General features: G+C 42.7%; 1 protein-coding gene and 1 long non-coding RNA gene across 3 annotated transcripts in view; one reads left to right on the top strand and one right to left on the bottom strand.

Annotated features, from left to right (window-relative positions):
- Positions 1-279: 279 nt before the first annotated feature.
- Positions 280-3,533, bottom strand: LOC141578268 (uncharacterized). The gene is made up of 2 exons (XR_012508410.1): positions 3,158-3,533; positions 280-2,484 (listed from the first exon to the last, which is right to left on the bottom strand). It is a non-coding gene; the product is annotated as an uncharacterized LOC141578268 (long non-coding RNA).
- Positions 2,777-12,989, top strand: part of PLD1 (phospholipase D1) — a 172,751-nt gene continuing 162,538 nt past the window's right edge. Inside the window, exon 1 of one of the 2 annotated variants that reach the window (XM_074367899.1) lies at positions 2,777-2,938. The gene's annotated coding sequence lies outside the window, so the exon portion shown is untranslated. The remainder of the gene's footprint in view (positions 2,939-12,989) is intronic. The other variant, XM_074367900.1, reaches the window with a different exon arrangement.

The raw sequence follows: 12,989 nt of genomic DNA on the forward strand, positions 1-12,989 counted from the left end.
GGAGTGGTTGGTGGTGGGAATAGAGAGTAGGGATCTGCCCTTTGCCTTGGAGATTGTGGCCTCAAAGTGTCCACTTGCTGAGACTATACACATTTGGGGAGAGGTAATTCTCTATAAAAAATCGTAAGTATTAGAAAAGATGATGGATGCTGTGCATCCCAAAATGACCTAGGTGATCTGGACAGCAACGTATGTATAAAATATACCACAAGGTAATATCTGGGAGGAGCACATTGGTATGCAAATTCTACAGAATATTTTATAAGTAATATGTGTATGTATAGATAAATAATATGTTTCTATTAAAAGCATTAATGCAAATTAACAAGAAGAGCAATAGTATCACACAGAAAAAATGAAGCAATAGACATGAATAGATCATTCTCAGTAAATTGTACCAAAAATAAACATGAAAAATAGTGTTTATCATTGTAGATTATTGAAGAAATGCTGATTAAACCAAGATACGATTTTGCCATCACATTTTCAAATTATAGGCAAGATAATACATAATATTGAAAGGTATTTTTGCAGCATCTCACAGAGCTTCAAAAATGTTTATAAACATTGATCCAGTAGCTCCACATTTAGGACCCTTATCTAAAATTTAGAGTTTAAATCTCAACAAAGATTGGTATCCAGTGTTCATTCCAGAATAACTTAAAAATTTCTAAAAAGTCTGGAAACATCCTAAAAGCCATCAATAGGTGAATAATTAGAATATTCTTCAACCACTAAATATTTTCTAAATTAGTGACAGTAAAAAATGCTCAGTTTATAAATATTCAGTGACATAAACAAGATGTTAAATTGTTTGTATAGTGTGGTGTTAATTTTGTAACAAATCTTTATGTATAGAAAACAAATAAAAAGGAAAAATAACAAAATATTAACAATGGGTGTGGGTGTAGGGGGTAGACTATAGCTACTTTTAATTAAATACTGTTTTCTGTAGTCTTCAAAATCTTGTATTTTTAAAACATAAATTTAAAAATTATAAAAATGGGCATGTATTACTGTTATACTGAAAAGAAAAGATAAAAATGAAAGAGGATTTAGAATACCACTTGATTGATAAAAAACATCAAACGTGTATCCAGATGGATATACAACAGGATTTCATAGTCATTTTTTCTTGACATTTCTGAAGATATGGAAGGTTTGGAAAAACACCAACAATCAACAAATCTTTCAGGAAAATAGACATAATTACATACAGAATCATATTGTATCTAAAACTCATCTTTGACATTCCATAGCTCAAGTTTATCTCTAAACAACATATGGCCTTTTTCTATTTTATTCCTCTAGCTCAGGGAGGCAGAAATTCAATTGCTATGAGGGCACTTAAATAATTTTATTTCTAATTATAGTTACTAGAAAGATCTATTGTTACAGGTCAGTGCCAAATGTTTTAATGATGACACTTAGGAATTTGGGACACAATTTTATAGGCTGCTGCTTCTTAATCAAAAGTGTTATAATTTCCAAATACAAGCTTGTAAGAGTGCATTACTTGTGTGTATAATACTTATCAAATCATCTGTGACTAATAAAACTTGAGAAAGAATGGGAAAAAAGGGTATTCAGCCTCTCAGTAACATGCTTGTCTTACACTTGCCAAACTCCTCTTAGGCAATACTCTGCTCAGAGGGCCGTATGTTTAATCGTAAAAATCTGTCAGTATCATAGGATTCAAAAGACATCAATCATTTCTGTCAACAAGGAGAGAGTGAAGGCTGTGTGACTTCTCTTATCATCTGGAAAAGATGTGCTCAAGAGGGAAAAAATGTAGTGCAGGGAGGGGTGAGTAACTATAGGAAAACAGGAAAACTGAGTTCCAGGCTGTAATTTCACTCCTCCCTTCCTCTGAACTGGATTGCATTCCATATAGTTCCACGTATGCAGCAAGACATTATGAAACTCGGCCTGTCTGGGCTGTGCAACATCCACTGAGTGCTTTAAAGCGGCCATCGTTATTAACATTTTGGGGTATGTGGAGGCGATGCCTTCCTTCGGCTTTGGCGGAACACAATATTGTGTAATGAGGTCGGAGTTGGCTTACATTCAAAGCTATATTCCAAAAGGGCTGCTATTCAAGCCACATGGCAACTGGTTCTTTTTCTATTAAGACTGTATTCTAAGTGGACATCAAAATTGCTGTGTTGGGGCAGTTCTACGGGCGCAATGGGAACTTTCCATGTTTTACTCCTGATTTATTATTTTATACTAAGATTTCTGAATTATACCCAGCTTGAGCTTTAAAGACATCAAGACACGAGTTCCGATCGCCTGTGTTCTTGGTTGGGTGACCTTAAGCTGGTTACTTCACTCTTCTGAGTCTCGGTTTCCTTGCTTGTAAATTAGTGATAACGCAAACGCCAGAGAGTTGGAAGCAGGCTTATAGATGACGTCAACAAAGCTCCTACTTCTTAACTGTGTCACGTTGGGCACGTTATTTCACTTTTTGACCCTGTTTTTAACCTGTAAAATAGGCCAATCATGGCTATCAGCTGCGATAGACGAAGATTAGACAACATAGGCAAAGCTCCTATAACAGCGCCTGGGCATTTGGCTACTCAAGGGTACCTGATAGTAAAAACACTAGTGAACATTCCCTTGGTTGATGCGGCTGAGTTTGAAACTTAGGGGGAAGAGAGAATCAGAAACAGGGATCAGGAGAGAGGCCCAGCCGCCCGAGCCCTCGTGCCCAGCGCGGGCCGCCAACCTGCGCCGCGACGCACTCGGACCGGCACCTCCTCGCCCCACCCCTGCCAGGCCAGCGCGAATCCGCGGGCCGAGTTCCGGGCGGCGGCGCGGTCCCCACTCTGGTCCTCCCTCCTTCCCTCCTCCCGCGCCTCCAGCGGTGCCAGCTGCGCCCGAGCCCCGAGACTCCAGCGCCACCGCGCAGGCTCCCGCGGCCGCCCTCGCTCCACAGGTAGGAGCCGCGCCGCGGTCTGGGCGCGCAGAGCTCCCGCGGGCGCCCGGTTTCCGCTGCGCTCGCCCTCCGTCCCTCCTCCCGTCGGCTGCGGGCAGCTGGCCGCTCCCCGCCCAACTTGGACGGGACCTTGGCAGTGGCGTCCGCGGCGGGCGCCAGCGCCATGAGGCCTCGCGGGACCGGCCTCCCTGGCAGCCCCTAGGGGCCTCCTGCGCACACCTTCGTCCCAGTTCCAGCAGAGTAGACGCTGACGACTTGCGCGCGCACTTCTGCCAAGGGCCCGCGGCTGCCTGGAGCGCAGGGCCGCGCTGGCTCCACCCGAAGTTGGAGGCGTCCTCTGCAGGATGCACCTGTCTGCCCCACCGCTGGGGCCCCCAGTGCAGTGTGTCTGGTGTCCCCAGTGCAGTGTGTCTGGTGTCGCCGGGTCATCTCGCGCTCCCGGGTTCGCGTCCCCTGTGGGATGAGCGGGATGGCGGGCGCGATGGGACCAGCATCCCGGACCAACCAGGAAGTGCTGCATTCCGAGGCTTAGAGCCCAGCCTGCCAGATGCACTGTCCCTGGCTTGTGGCCACACAGCTGCTCGCTGTGGCGCCCAGGAGGTGATGACGCCGGGGTGGGGCAGGGGACGAGGGGGCAAGGAGCTGGGCGTGTGTAAAGGGACTTGTTTTTTTCGCTCTAGCTCAAGGTATTTGGGACTTAGGTCTCAGATCCAAGAGCACGATGCTCCAAGCCTTGGCCTTGAATAGGATTTTGTGACGCCCTTCAGAACTGCCCTTGTAGAATCAGTCCAGAACAGAACTGCCGCCACGCCTATATTTGCTCCTTCTCTTAGTCTCGGATTATTGCCTTCTTTACTTCCTCTGTGAAGTAATAAAGGCAAGTAGATTCTTAAAGACCACAAGGATTTCTGCGTTTGATTATCCCTAGGTCTTCCCCCAGAATGAGTTCCCTTAACTTCATCTGCCAAGCCTACCAGTTTCAGCTGAGATCGCCCTTTGGGGGCTTTCCTGGGGCTTTTGGGAGACCAGGTACCCAGAGATCTCTGTGTTGCGTTAACTGGCTAATTAATGGTGCAATGAAAGTGTAAAGAATGAAAAGAATCTTTAACTTGAACTGTTAACAGACACCACTTTTTCACACTGCCTGTTTGAGTAGGGTTTATGTCAATATTATATGTTTTGTGGTAACATACATACAGGTGAATTGTGCACAGGCTTTTAGCTTATATTCGTACACAGCCTTTAAATATTGTTTGGGGATCTTTCCACTAATGTCTGAGCTCACAGTCTGTCTTCACAGGATCTAGTATCATTCACAATCAATATAAAACATGTAAGTAGTTAAGGCTTTGAGGAAGATGTGTCTTTACTATGTTTGTCCCTGATGTGAGAATATTTGTCAACCATGGTGAGAAGTGCTGTAAAGCATTCATTTAGGCTTGTTGATTCACTTATAACTGGGTAGCAGGGGACCCTGCTCCTTGGAAACTGTCTGATTACTAAGTGTATGTTTCTTTTGTTGTTGTTGTTGTTGTTTTAAAATTCATTTACCTTCAATTCTTACAGGATTTTTAAAAAGTTATTTTATTCTATTCTATTTTTATTGTGGTAAAATACACATAGTATACAAAATTTGCCATTTTAACCATTGTTCATCATCTAGTTCAGTGTCATTAAGTACTTTCACATCGATGTGCACCGTCACCACTATCCCTCCACTAAACTCTTTTCGTCTTTCTTTTAGGGTTTTAATAATTATTTTAAAGATAATGATTATGATGCAAGCTTTAGTTTTCTCATTAAGCAAGATTTGAGTTCCTTCTCATAGCTTTAGAGAAATTCACTTTTAAAGATGAAGGAAGCTGTAGCCAGACTATGTTTAGTAAATCTTATATCCATCAGGAAAGGTCTAATACGTTACTATATGAAGATAAGCTTGTGAGCTACTTAAATTTGTATAGAAAGGTACTGTGAGGTGTAGTTGGCAAGAAGGAGAAACAGGTAAGGGAGTTGTTCTTTCCTCCCCTGAATACCTAACAGAAAAATGAAATACTTTGTCTCCTTAGCAGTGCAGTAGCGTGTTTCTAAATTATGCTTGAGCTCAAGTTGTGGCAGTGTTTTAGAAACTAAAAGCAATTTTGGTCAAGCTAGCTGCTGGGTGAGCAGATTCCTTTCCATGCCAGGTGTTTACTAAAGATTGATGGTAGAGGACTGATCGAGGTAGAGGTAAGATACGGCCCTTTAAACTCACAGTTAGTGTGAGTCATTGTGTCCACGAGAGAGGCTGTGGCTGTGCCAGGCCTGGCTTTATGTTTATAATCCTTTAAGTCTTAGCACCACAAAATAAAATGTATTCTTTCACCAGGGTGTGGATAAATGTTGTTCAGGGTTAAAATGAGAAACTCACAACCTACATTTCCCATAAGCCTGTGACATTTCTGGTGAGAAAAGGAATGGTACAAATCTGAGTGTTAGTTTCCCTAAATTCAAAGTGCAGAGTAAAATCTGGATCCCAGATGTTTTAGTGCTGGGTTATTAAACAACAGTGTATGGTATGTTTCATAGTGTTTCATAGTGTCACAGTTATTTTTTTCCTTTGTGCTGTGAAACTTGCTTAATTTTTGAATTATTGAACAAACATTCTGCAACAGAATAAAATGATTTGCTTATTTAATCAACACTTAAAGATGCTTACTGTGTGCCAGGCACTATTCCAAGCATTTTACAAATATAAACACGTTTTATTCTCAAAACAACCCTGTGATGTAGGTAATAGTCCTACCATCCCATTTTATAGATGAAATAATTGAGGCACAGTGAGCGGCAGAGCTGGGGTTCCATCCCAGGCATCCTGAACCCAGGATTTTGGCACTGCTGTCTCACCAGAAAAATATAGCCCATGATTTCCCCCTCCTAACAAATGAACTTTTTTCATCTTGTTGTACTCCTAGCTTGTCTTCGTCCTCAGGGATAAATAATTTGACATAATTGTAATCAAAGCACAACTCAATTAGTTGAACTCTCTGATTTTTCAGTAGAGGAGATTAAAATGGAGTGTGGTTGTGTCCAGCTCGGAGAGTGCTGGGGCAGGGTCCTGGAGACCCTCTACTGGATCAAATCTTACCTCTTGATTGTGAGGTGGTTGGGACAGGGATTCTGGGAGGGTCTGGGAAGGCCACGATGTGTATTGGTGGGTAATATTTGCCAATTGGGAAAGATACTTCAATATTTTAATAATCATTATAACCATCCCAGAGCTAATCTGCTAAATAAAGGCCTGGGTTATGTCGGGGCGGATGGAGCCGAAGCTTGTGACCCACTGTGGGCCCTGGAAAGTCTTGCTGCTTAGGATTCCAGAATCCCAGATTCCTTCCCCAGTTGCTGGTGATGCCTGTGACCTCAGGCTCCCCTCTGCGTAAAAGGAATATTTTATTCTGTATTCAATCTTTTTTTTTTTTTTTTGAGCTTTTTGGACCTAGAATTGGGAACCTTCTGAAAGCCTCTGACGCACAAAAGAAAATCAGCCAAAAGCAACATGGAAATAAAAATAATTTTGTTTGGTCAGTTCTTTTGTTGAGAGAGAGAGAGACTTCTAAGGCCATAAGCTGACAAACTTTATATTAAGATCAGGAAAATAAAAGTTTAGTATTCAACAGTGATCTTTTTCAAAGTAGGCTTTTACAGACAGTAAGTACATTTGGATGAAGGAGAATAAGGAATAAACATGGGGAAACGAAGGCAGTGGAAAGGGAGGGAGAAACCAGTGCAGAGAATGGAGCCAGCACAGAAGACAGGGTGCTGACACCGTTGTCAGTTCTTTACACAAGCCTGTGCTTCCGTGTGGTTCATCTTAATGATGCCCTTTGAAATGTCAAATGTAGTGGAAAAATAGCTCTCCTTTGGTTTATCTTAGAGTGATTATTTATTTATTATTATTTTATTGAGGTAACATTGGTTCATAACACTATGTAAGTTTTGTGTGTACAGCATAGTATTTCTACTTCTGTGTGCACGACAGCCGCCAAAATTTAGTTTCCATCTGTCACAGTACAGTTGACTCCCTTTACCCATTTCACCCCCTCCGTTTACCCCCCCAACCTGGCCCTTCCCCTCTGCTAACCGCTACCATCTACTTTATGGTTGAGTAATATTCCATTGTATATACCACATCTTCTTTACCCATTCATTTATTGATGGGCACTTTGGTTGTTTCCATATCTTGGCTATTATAAATAATGCTGCAATTAACATAGGGGTGCAGATATCTTTTTGAATTAGTATTTTTGTATTCTTTGGAGAAATAGTCAGAAATGGGATAGCTGGATCATATGGTAGTTCTATTCTTAATTTTTTGAGGAATCACCATACTGTTTTCCATAGTGGCTGCACCAGTTTATATTCCCATCAACAGTGCATGAGGCTTCCCTTTTTCTCCACATCCTTGCCAACGCTTGTTATTTCTTGCCTTTTTGATAAGAGCCATTCTAACAGGCATGAGGTGATAGCTCATTGTGGTTTTGATTTGAATTTCCCTAATAATTAGTGATATCAAACATCTTTTAATGTGCCTGTGGCCATCTGTATGTCTCCTTTGGGAAAATGTTTAATCATCTCCTCTGCACGTTTTTAGATTGGGTTGTTTGTTTGTTTGTTTTTTGATGTTGAGTTGTATGCATTCTTTATATATTTTGGATATTATCCCCTTACCAAATATATGATTTGCAAATATCTCTTCCCATTCAGTAGGTAGGTTGTGTTTTTGATTTGTTGATGGTTTTCTTTGCTGTGCAGAAGCTTTTTAGTTTAATATAGTCCCACTTGTTTATTTTTGCTTTTATTTCCTTTGCCTGAGGAGACATATCCAGAAAGACTTTGCTAAGACGGTTGTTAGAGAGCATTCTGCCAATGTTTTCTTCTAGGAGTTTCATGATTTCAGGTCTCATTCAGGTCTTTATCCTGAAGTGATCTTAATGCTGCTTAAAACCATTGCTAAGCAACAAAACGCGTGGACAAGAAGATACAAGGGAACTCTCAGTCCTTGCTAGGGATCTTCATACCAACCTAGTCTGTTTTTGTTGACACTACTTTTATATGAATGGATTTTGTGTATAGTATGATATTAGAACACTGGGTTTGCAATTATTTTATCACCTGTCTTCCCCGTGAGAAGTCACAGATTGTGGTTTTGTCATTTTTGTGTCTCCACTGCCCAGTAGGTGTGAGCTGAATCAAAGGGTTCATTTAACAAATCAAGGAAGATAGTGTGATTCATTTCATTATGTAGGTATTTCCAGAATAGAAGGTTTTTATGGTTAATGTATTATTTATTATGTATTCTGCTGTGCTGTTTAACTATTTTTACAAATAAATCTGTAGATGGGGAGTGGACGTTCTGTGGCATTTTGGACTGGCAGCTGTACTCATTTTACTGGCCTTTTTCTGCAGTATTCTCTACCCAAGTTCTGAGGAAGGAGTTGTTTGAAATAAGGAGATTAGGGAGATAGCAGTGGATTGAAATGGGGGTTCCATGGCTTGGAGCAGGAAAAGACTTCCAGATGTATGGGGGAGCAGTGGTATAAATGTGCAGAACCCAAAGTGGGAAATTTGATAAAAGGGGCTAAGAGTAGGAAAAAAATGAAGATGAGGTTTGATATTGTTTTTAAATCTCATCATTATCTCCACTTTGGAGTAAAAACATAAGCTCAAGTAAGGGTACAGGATTTGGAGATGAAGTATATTTTTGGTACTAACATGATTGTGATGCCAAAAAGATTTAAAAATTAAAAAGGCCCCGTGCTTATATAGTAGGTCCTTGTTGTTTATCTGTTTTATATATAGTAGTGTGTATCTGTTCATCCCAAACTCCTACTTTATCCCTCCCTGTCTTCCCCTTTGGTAACTATGTTTATTTTCTATATCTGTGAGTCTATTTCTGTTTTGTAAATAAGTTTATTGGTATCTTTTTTTAGATTAACTAAAACTAAAAAGGTGGGGGAATCTAGCCCAAGGAATCCTAAGGAAAAAAAGCACCTGGTAGGATATTGTAGATGGTAAATATTTCAGTGTTAGAAACATGGAGCAAAGATTTTTAACCCTAACCCTCACTTCCAGTCTGAACCCTAAGCTGCCACTGGCTTGGCTAGAAGCAGGGTGATGGGGCAGTGATGGAGCGAAGCAGGTGTTTGGCAGGCAAGTAAGGTAAATAGCAGTAAGGCACAGGTGAGCCCCATAAGTTCCTCACTGGGAGGAATAGTGGCTGCAAGCCTTGGCCGAGGAGCCTGAGAGCTTGGATTCAGGTCCTGAGCACTTTAGCACCATGTGGCCTGAGATGAGTAACTTAAAAAATCCTCTCTGCCCTTGTTTTCCCTATCTGTAAAATGGGGGTAAAAACAGTACCTATCTCATAGGATTCTTGTGAGGACTACAGGAAACAATGCCTGTAAAGTGTTTAGCATAGAGCCTGGAACACAGAAATGACACATAAATGTTAGATTCCCCTCTTTCACACATCGCCCTCCCTGCTGCACCCCAAACCCAGCAAGTGTGATATCCATAAATAGCCAAGCAAACTGGGATTGCTGCTAGAGGAGATATGGGCATGGGGATGTGGGGGGATTTGGACCAGGGAGAAATGAATCTTGCCCGGGAGGAATTCTGGAGTGAGAATGGCATTCCATGAGACCCCAGCGATGAGAAGCAGTAGGAAGACTTCTGGCAACAGAGCTGGTTACAACTGGAGGGTGTGGACTGTATGCCTTTGAAAATCATACCTTTAGGGCATATGTTTTGACATGAGCTGGAAAATTTGATTTTTCTTAATTTATAAGCACAGCTTGGCATTTAGTAGGAGAGATATGATTCATTGCTCTTTACCAATGTGTGTATGTACAGAGGTATTTTTTTATTCTTATTTTTTATTGAAGTGTTGTCTGTTTACAATGCTAGTTTCCGGTGTACAACAAGCGATTCAGTTATACATATACATACATACATATGTATTTTTTCAATTTCTTTTCCATTATGGCTCGTTACAAGAAATTGAATATAGTCCCTGTGCTATACGGTAGGTCCATGTTGTTTACCTATTTGATATATAATAATGTGTGTCTGTCAATCCCAAATGCCTAATCTATCCCCCTCTTCTCCCCTGGTAACCATAGTTTGTTTTCTATGTTCGTGAGTTAGAGGTGTATTTTTAAAATGTATTTAGAATTAAGAATAGAGTGCACTCTCAAGGTAAAAGTGGGCTCTCTCGTGCTGTGATGGAAAAACACCCCTCCTGTCCTGTTCTTCAGGGTCACACTAAATGGGAGGAGGGCATCGCTGGCACCACCAGCTTTATAGGGGTGTGGGTGAGATATGTCCGCATAAATCATGCATGGACGTGTCGATGCTGTGTCAGTAACCTCGGCCAGCAGTGCTGACACTTTACGAAAAAAATTGTAGTTACTTTTCCCGACCCCTGTCCCCAAGAACTGCTTTTCTGATTGAGTTCTTCTGTGAAACCCCAGGATGTAAAACACCCCAAAGCAGAGCTATTCTTTTTAATTTACTTATTTTGTTTTATTTTGGGGGAGAGGTAATTAGGTTTTTATTTATTTATCTTTAATGGAGGTACTGGGGATTGAACCCAGGACCCCGTGCATGCTAGGCACACACTCTACCACTGAGCTATACCCTCCCCCACAGAGCTGTTCTTCTTGCCGATTCCTAGATGGGGCCAGTAGCCAGCTGCTCCCTCCCGTCTCCTCTCCCTGCCTGCCTCCTGGCACCGGCTGCCCCTCAGCTGCTGGCACCATGGGGCTCCCGGGAACAGATATGAAGACACTACTGTAGCCTCATTGCAGGGAAGAAAAGACTAAGACCCGAAGAGAAAAAGGGAAGGAAAGGCGTGGACTGTTTTTTTAAAGCTTTTGGCCAGTGGTGTGCTGGGACTGGCTCATACTGAGAGCAGATTTTTAAACTTTTGGGAATTTCATGAGCCAATCATTAAACATGCCATTATGAAAAGTCAGATTGCTTCAGTTTAGATTTTAAACTTACATTAAATATATCAGATTGCAAACAAAGGTAATCTCTCCTGAACTTGGAGATGTGGTTGAAGGGAAGGGAATACACCTAGTTATGCCATGTTCTTAACTGTCTTTCCTGTTACTTGGTACAGCATTGTTTGGTTTCATACATTTTTAAGAAAATCTCAACTGCATTCACTTTAATCCTTGATGCTGTTTGTTTGTAGAGAAAAGATTCTTCAGACTCAGCTCCCCCTCCAGGAAGAGCTCGCCTCCTCCTCACTCCCGACGATGGCGATTCTAAGGTCTGCCTGAACTGAATCACCGGGGAATCACTTACATTTAGATTCCCAGGTTCTGCCGCAGACCTACTCAGTTGGGATCCTTGGGGTGGGGAGACTCAGTGCAGCAGCCTGTTAAGTTCCCTTGGGACTTTGACGGTCGCCCAGTGCCTCCTCCTCGGGGTCCTTGCTGCCCAGCCCTGGGCCTCATGTGCCCTGGATGGTGTCAAGTCACTGGGGCTACTAGGCCCTGGCCACATTGCATAGGAGCCTGGATTTTTATGTTTGGCCTCAAATTCTCTTCTTGTGAAACAGCTTTCAGAGGCTGACTCTGCCCCATGAACCTGTTCCTCATGTGAGGGCCTGATTCCCCATGTTCAGTTCTGTTGGGCCTAGATCCCCACGTAAGGAGACAGCTGTGTGTGGTGCCTGCACCCTAGTGGGGGAGTCGGCTGTGCTGGGTTTATTCCCACGTCAGCCTCAGTTTTCTCCTTTCTGAGCTGTGGTGGCCTGTGTCTGGGGATTGTCAGGAGGATTCTGTTTCTGGAGCACACTAACTTGTTCCCATTTTGGGGCCTTTGCATTGTGTCCTTCCCTCTCCTGGAACACCCTTCTCCTGAGTTTTTGCATGAATTGCCTCCTTTTGACATTTGAAACAGTGATAAAAAGTTCAAAAGTCACCTCTCTAGAAAGTCTTTCCTCGACTATCAAATCTGCCTCCCCTACAGTCCACCTTGCTTTGCCCACAGCCTCATCATCCTAGCCTTTTACTGTGGGTGATGTTCACTTATCACCTATTACTATCTGAATTCTTTGTGTCTTCTTTTCTTGAATATTGAGTTTTCTTGATGAGAACTTGAGCTCCATGAGAGCTGGGGCTTTCCTGGCACACAGTAGGTGCTCACTAATGACTTGTTAAATGAAGGCCTCTCCAACCTCTAAGTAAGTAGATGATGTTAGTGTGAACCTTGGGTTCCCAAGTGAGTCATCTGTTTTCCTAATCGTTCTTTCCTGACCCCGCGGATGTTACCTTCATGACGGTGACTCATTGCTGAGATATCGTTGCCATTTGGAACAGGGGCCACTCTCAACTGATGGGAAGCAAAATCTGTAGCTGTTTATGTGAATGTTACCTTCAACTTCAGAGAGCGTCCAAGGACTTGATTTAGTCGTACCCATTTGTTCTGTGGGTGGTTGATCTGTGATAAAGTAGATCAATTAAACATGAAGGTGATATAAAATAAACCTGACCGATTTGGGGAAACTCCTTTGTCTCCCCTTTCCTGAGTTCTACCAGGGGCGATTTCGGGGGGAGTGATGGGGGTGAGAGGGTGTGCATCACTCACCTCAAGACACCAGGAGGCCAGAAAGGCACGCTGGAAATGCTAGCCCGGTCTGATCTCGCAGGCAACAGACTTGAGTAATGGGGGAGTAATTTTTGCAGATCTACTGCCAAGGAAGGCCAGTAGGACCGGCAGTGGAAGCCCTCATCCTGTGTTTGCAACAGTGCTGCCCATGCTGGTATTGGAGAGTTTATCAGGCAGAGTCTTTGATGCCAAGGGAGTGCTCACATGGGCTTGTGCGTCTAACATGTGGTTCTGCCCGCATAGAGCTTGAGGTCTAACGCAGTCAGCTGAAGGCCAGGCTACGTGGTGCAGTCCAGTCCTGCCAGGCTGCCTGAAATGGGCTGGTGTTTTGTTATGACAGCATGTCCCAGTTTTTCATGATAGTGATTTTCAAATTGCTCTGGGTTTCAGG

The sequence above is a fragment of the Camelus bactrianus genome, chromosome 1 (genome assembly GCF_048773025.1).
Source record: "Camelus bactrianus isolate YW-2024 breed Bactrian camel chromosome 1, ASM4877302v1, whole genome shotgun sequence".
NCBI lineage: Eukaryota > Metazoa > Chordata > Mammalia > Artiodactyla > Camelidae > Camelus > Camelus bactrianus.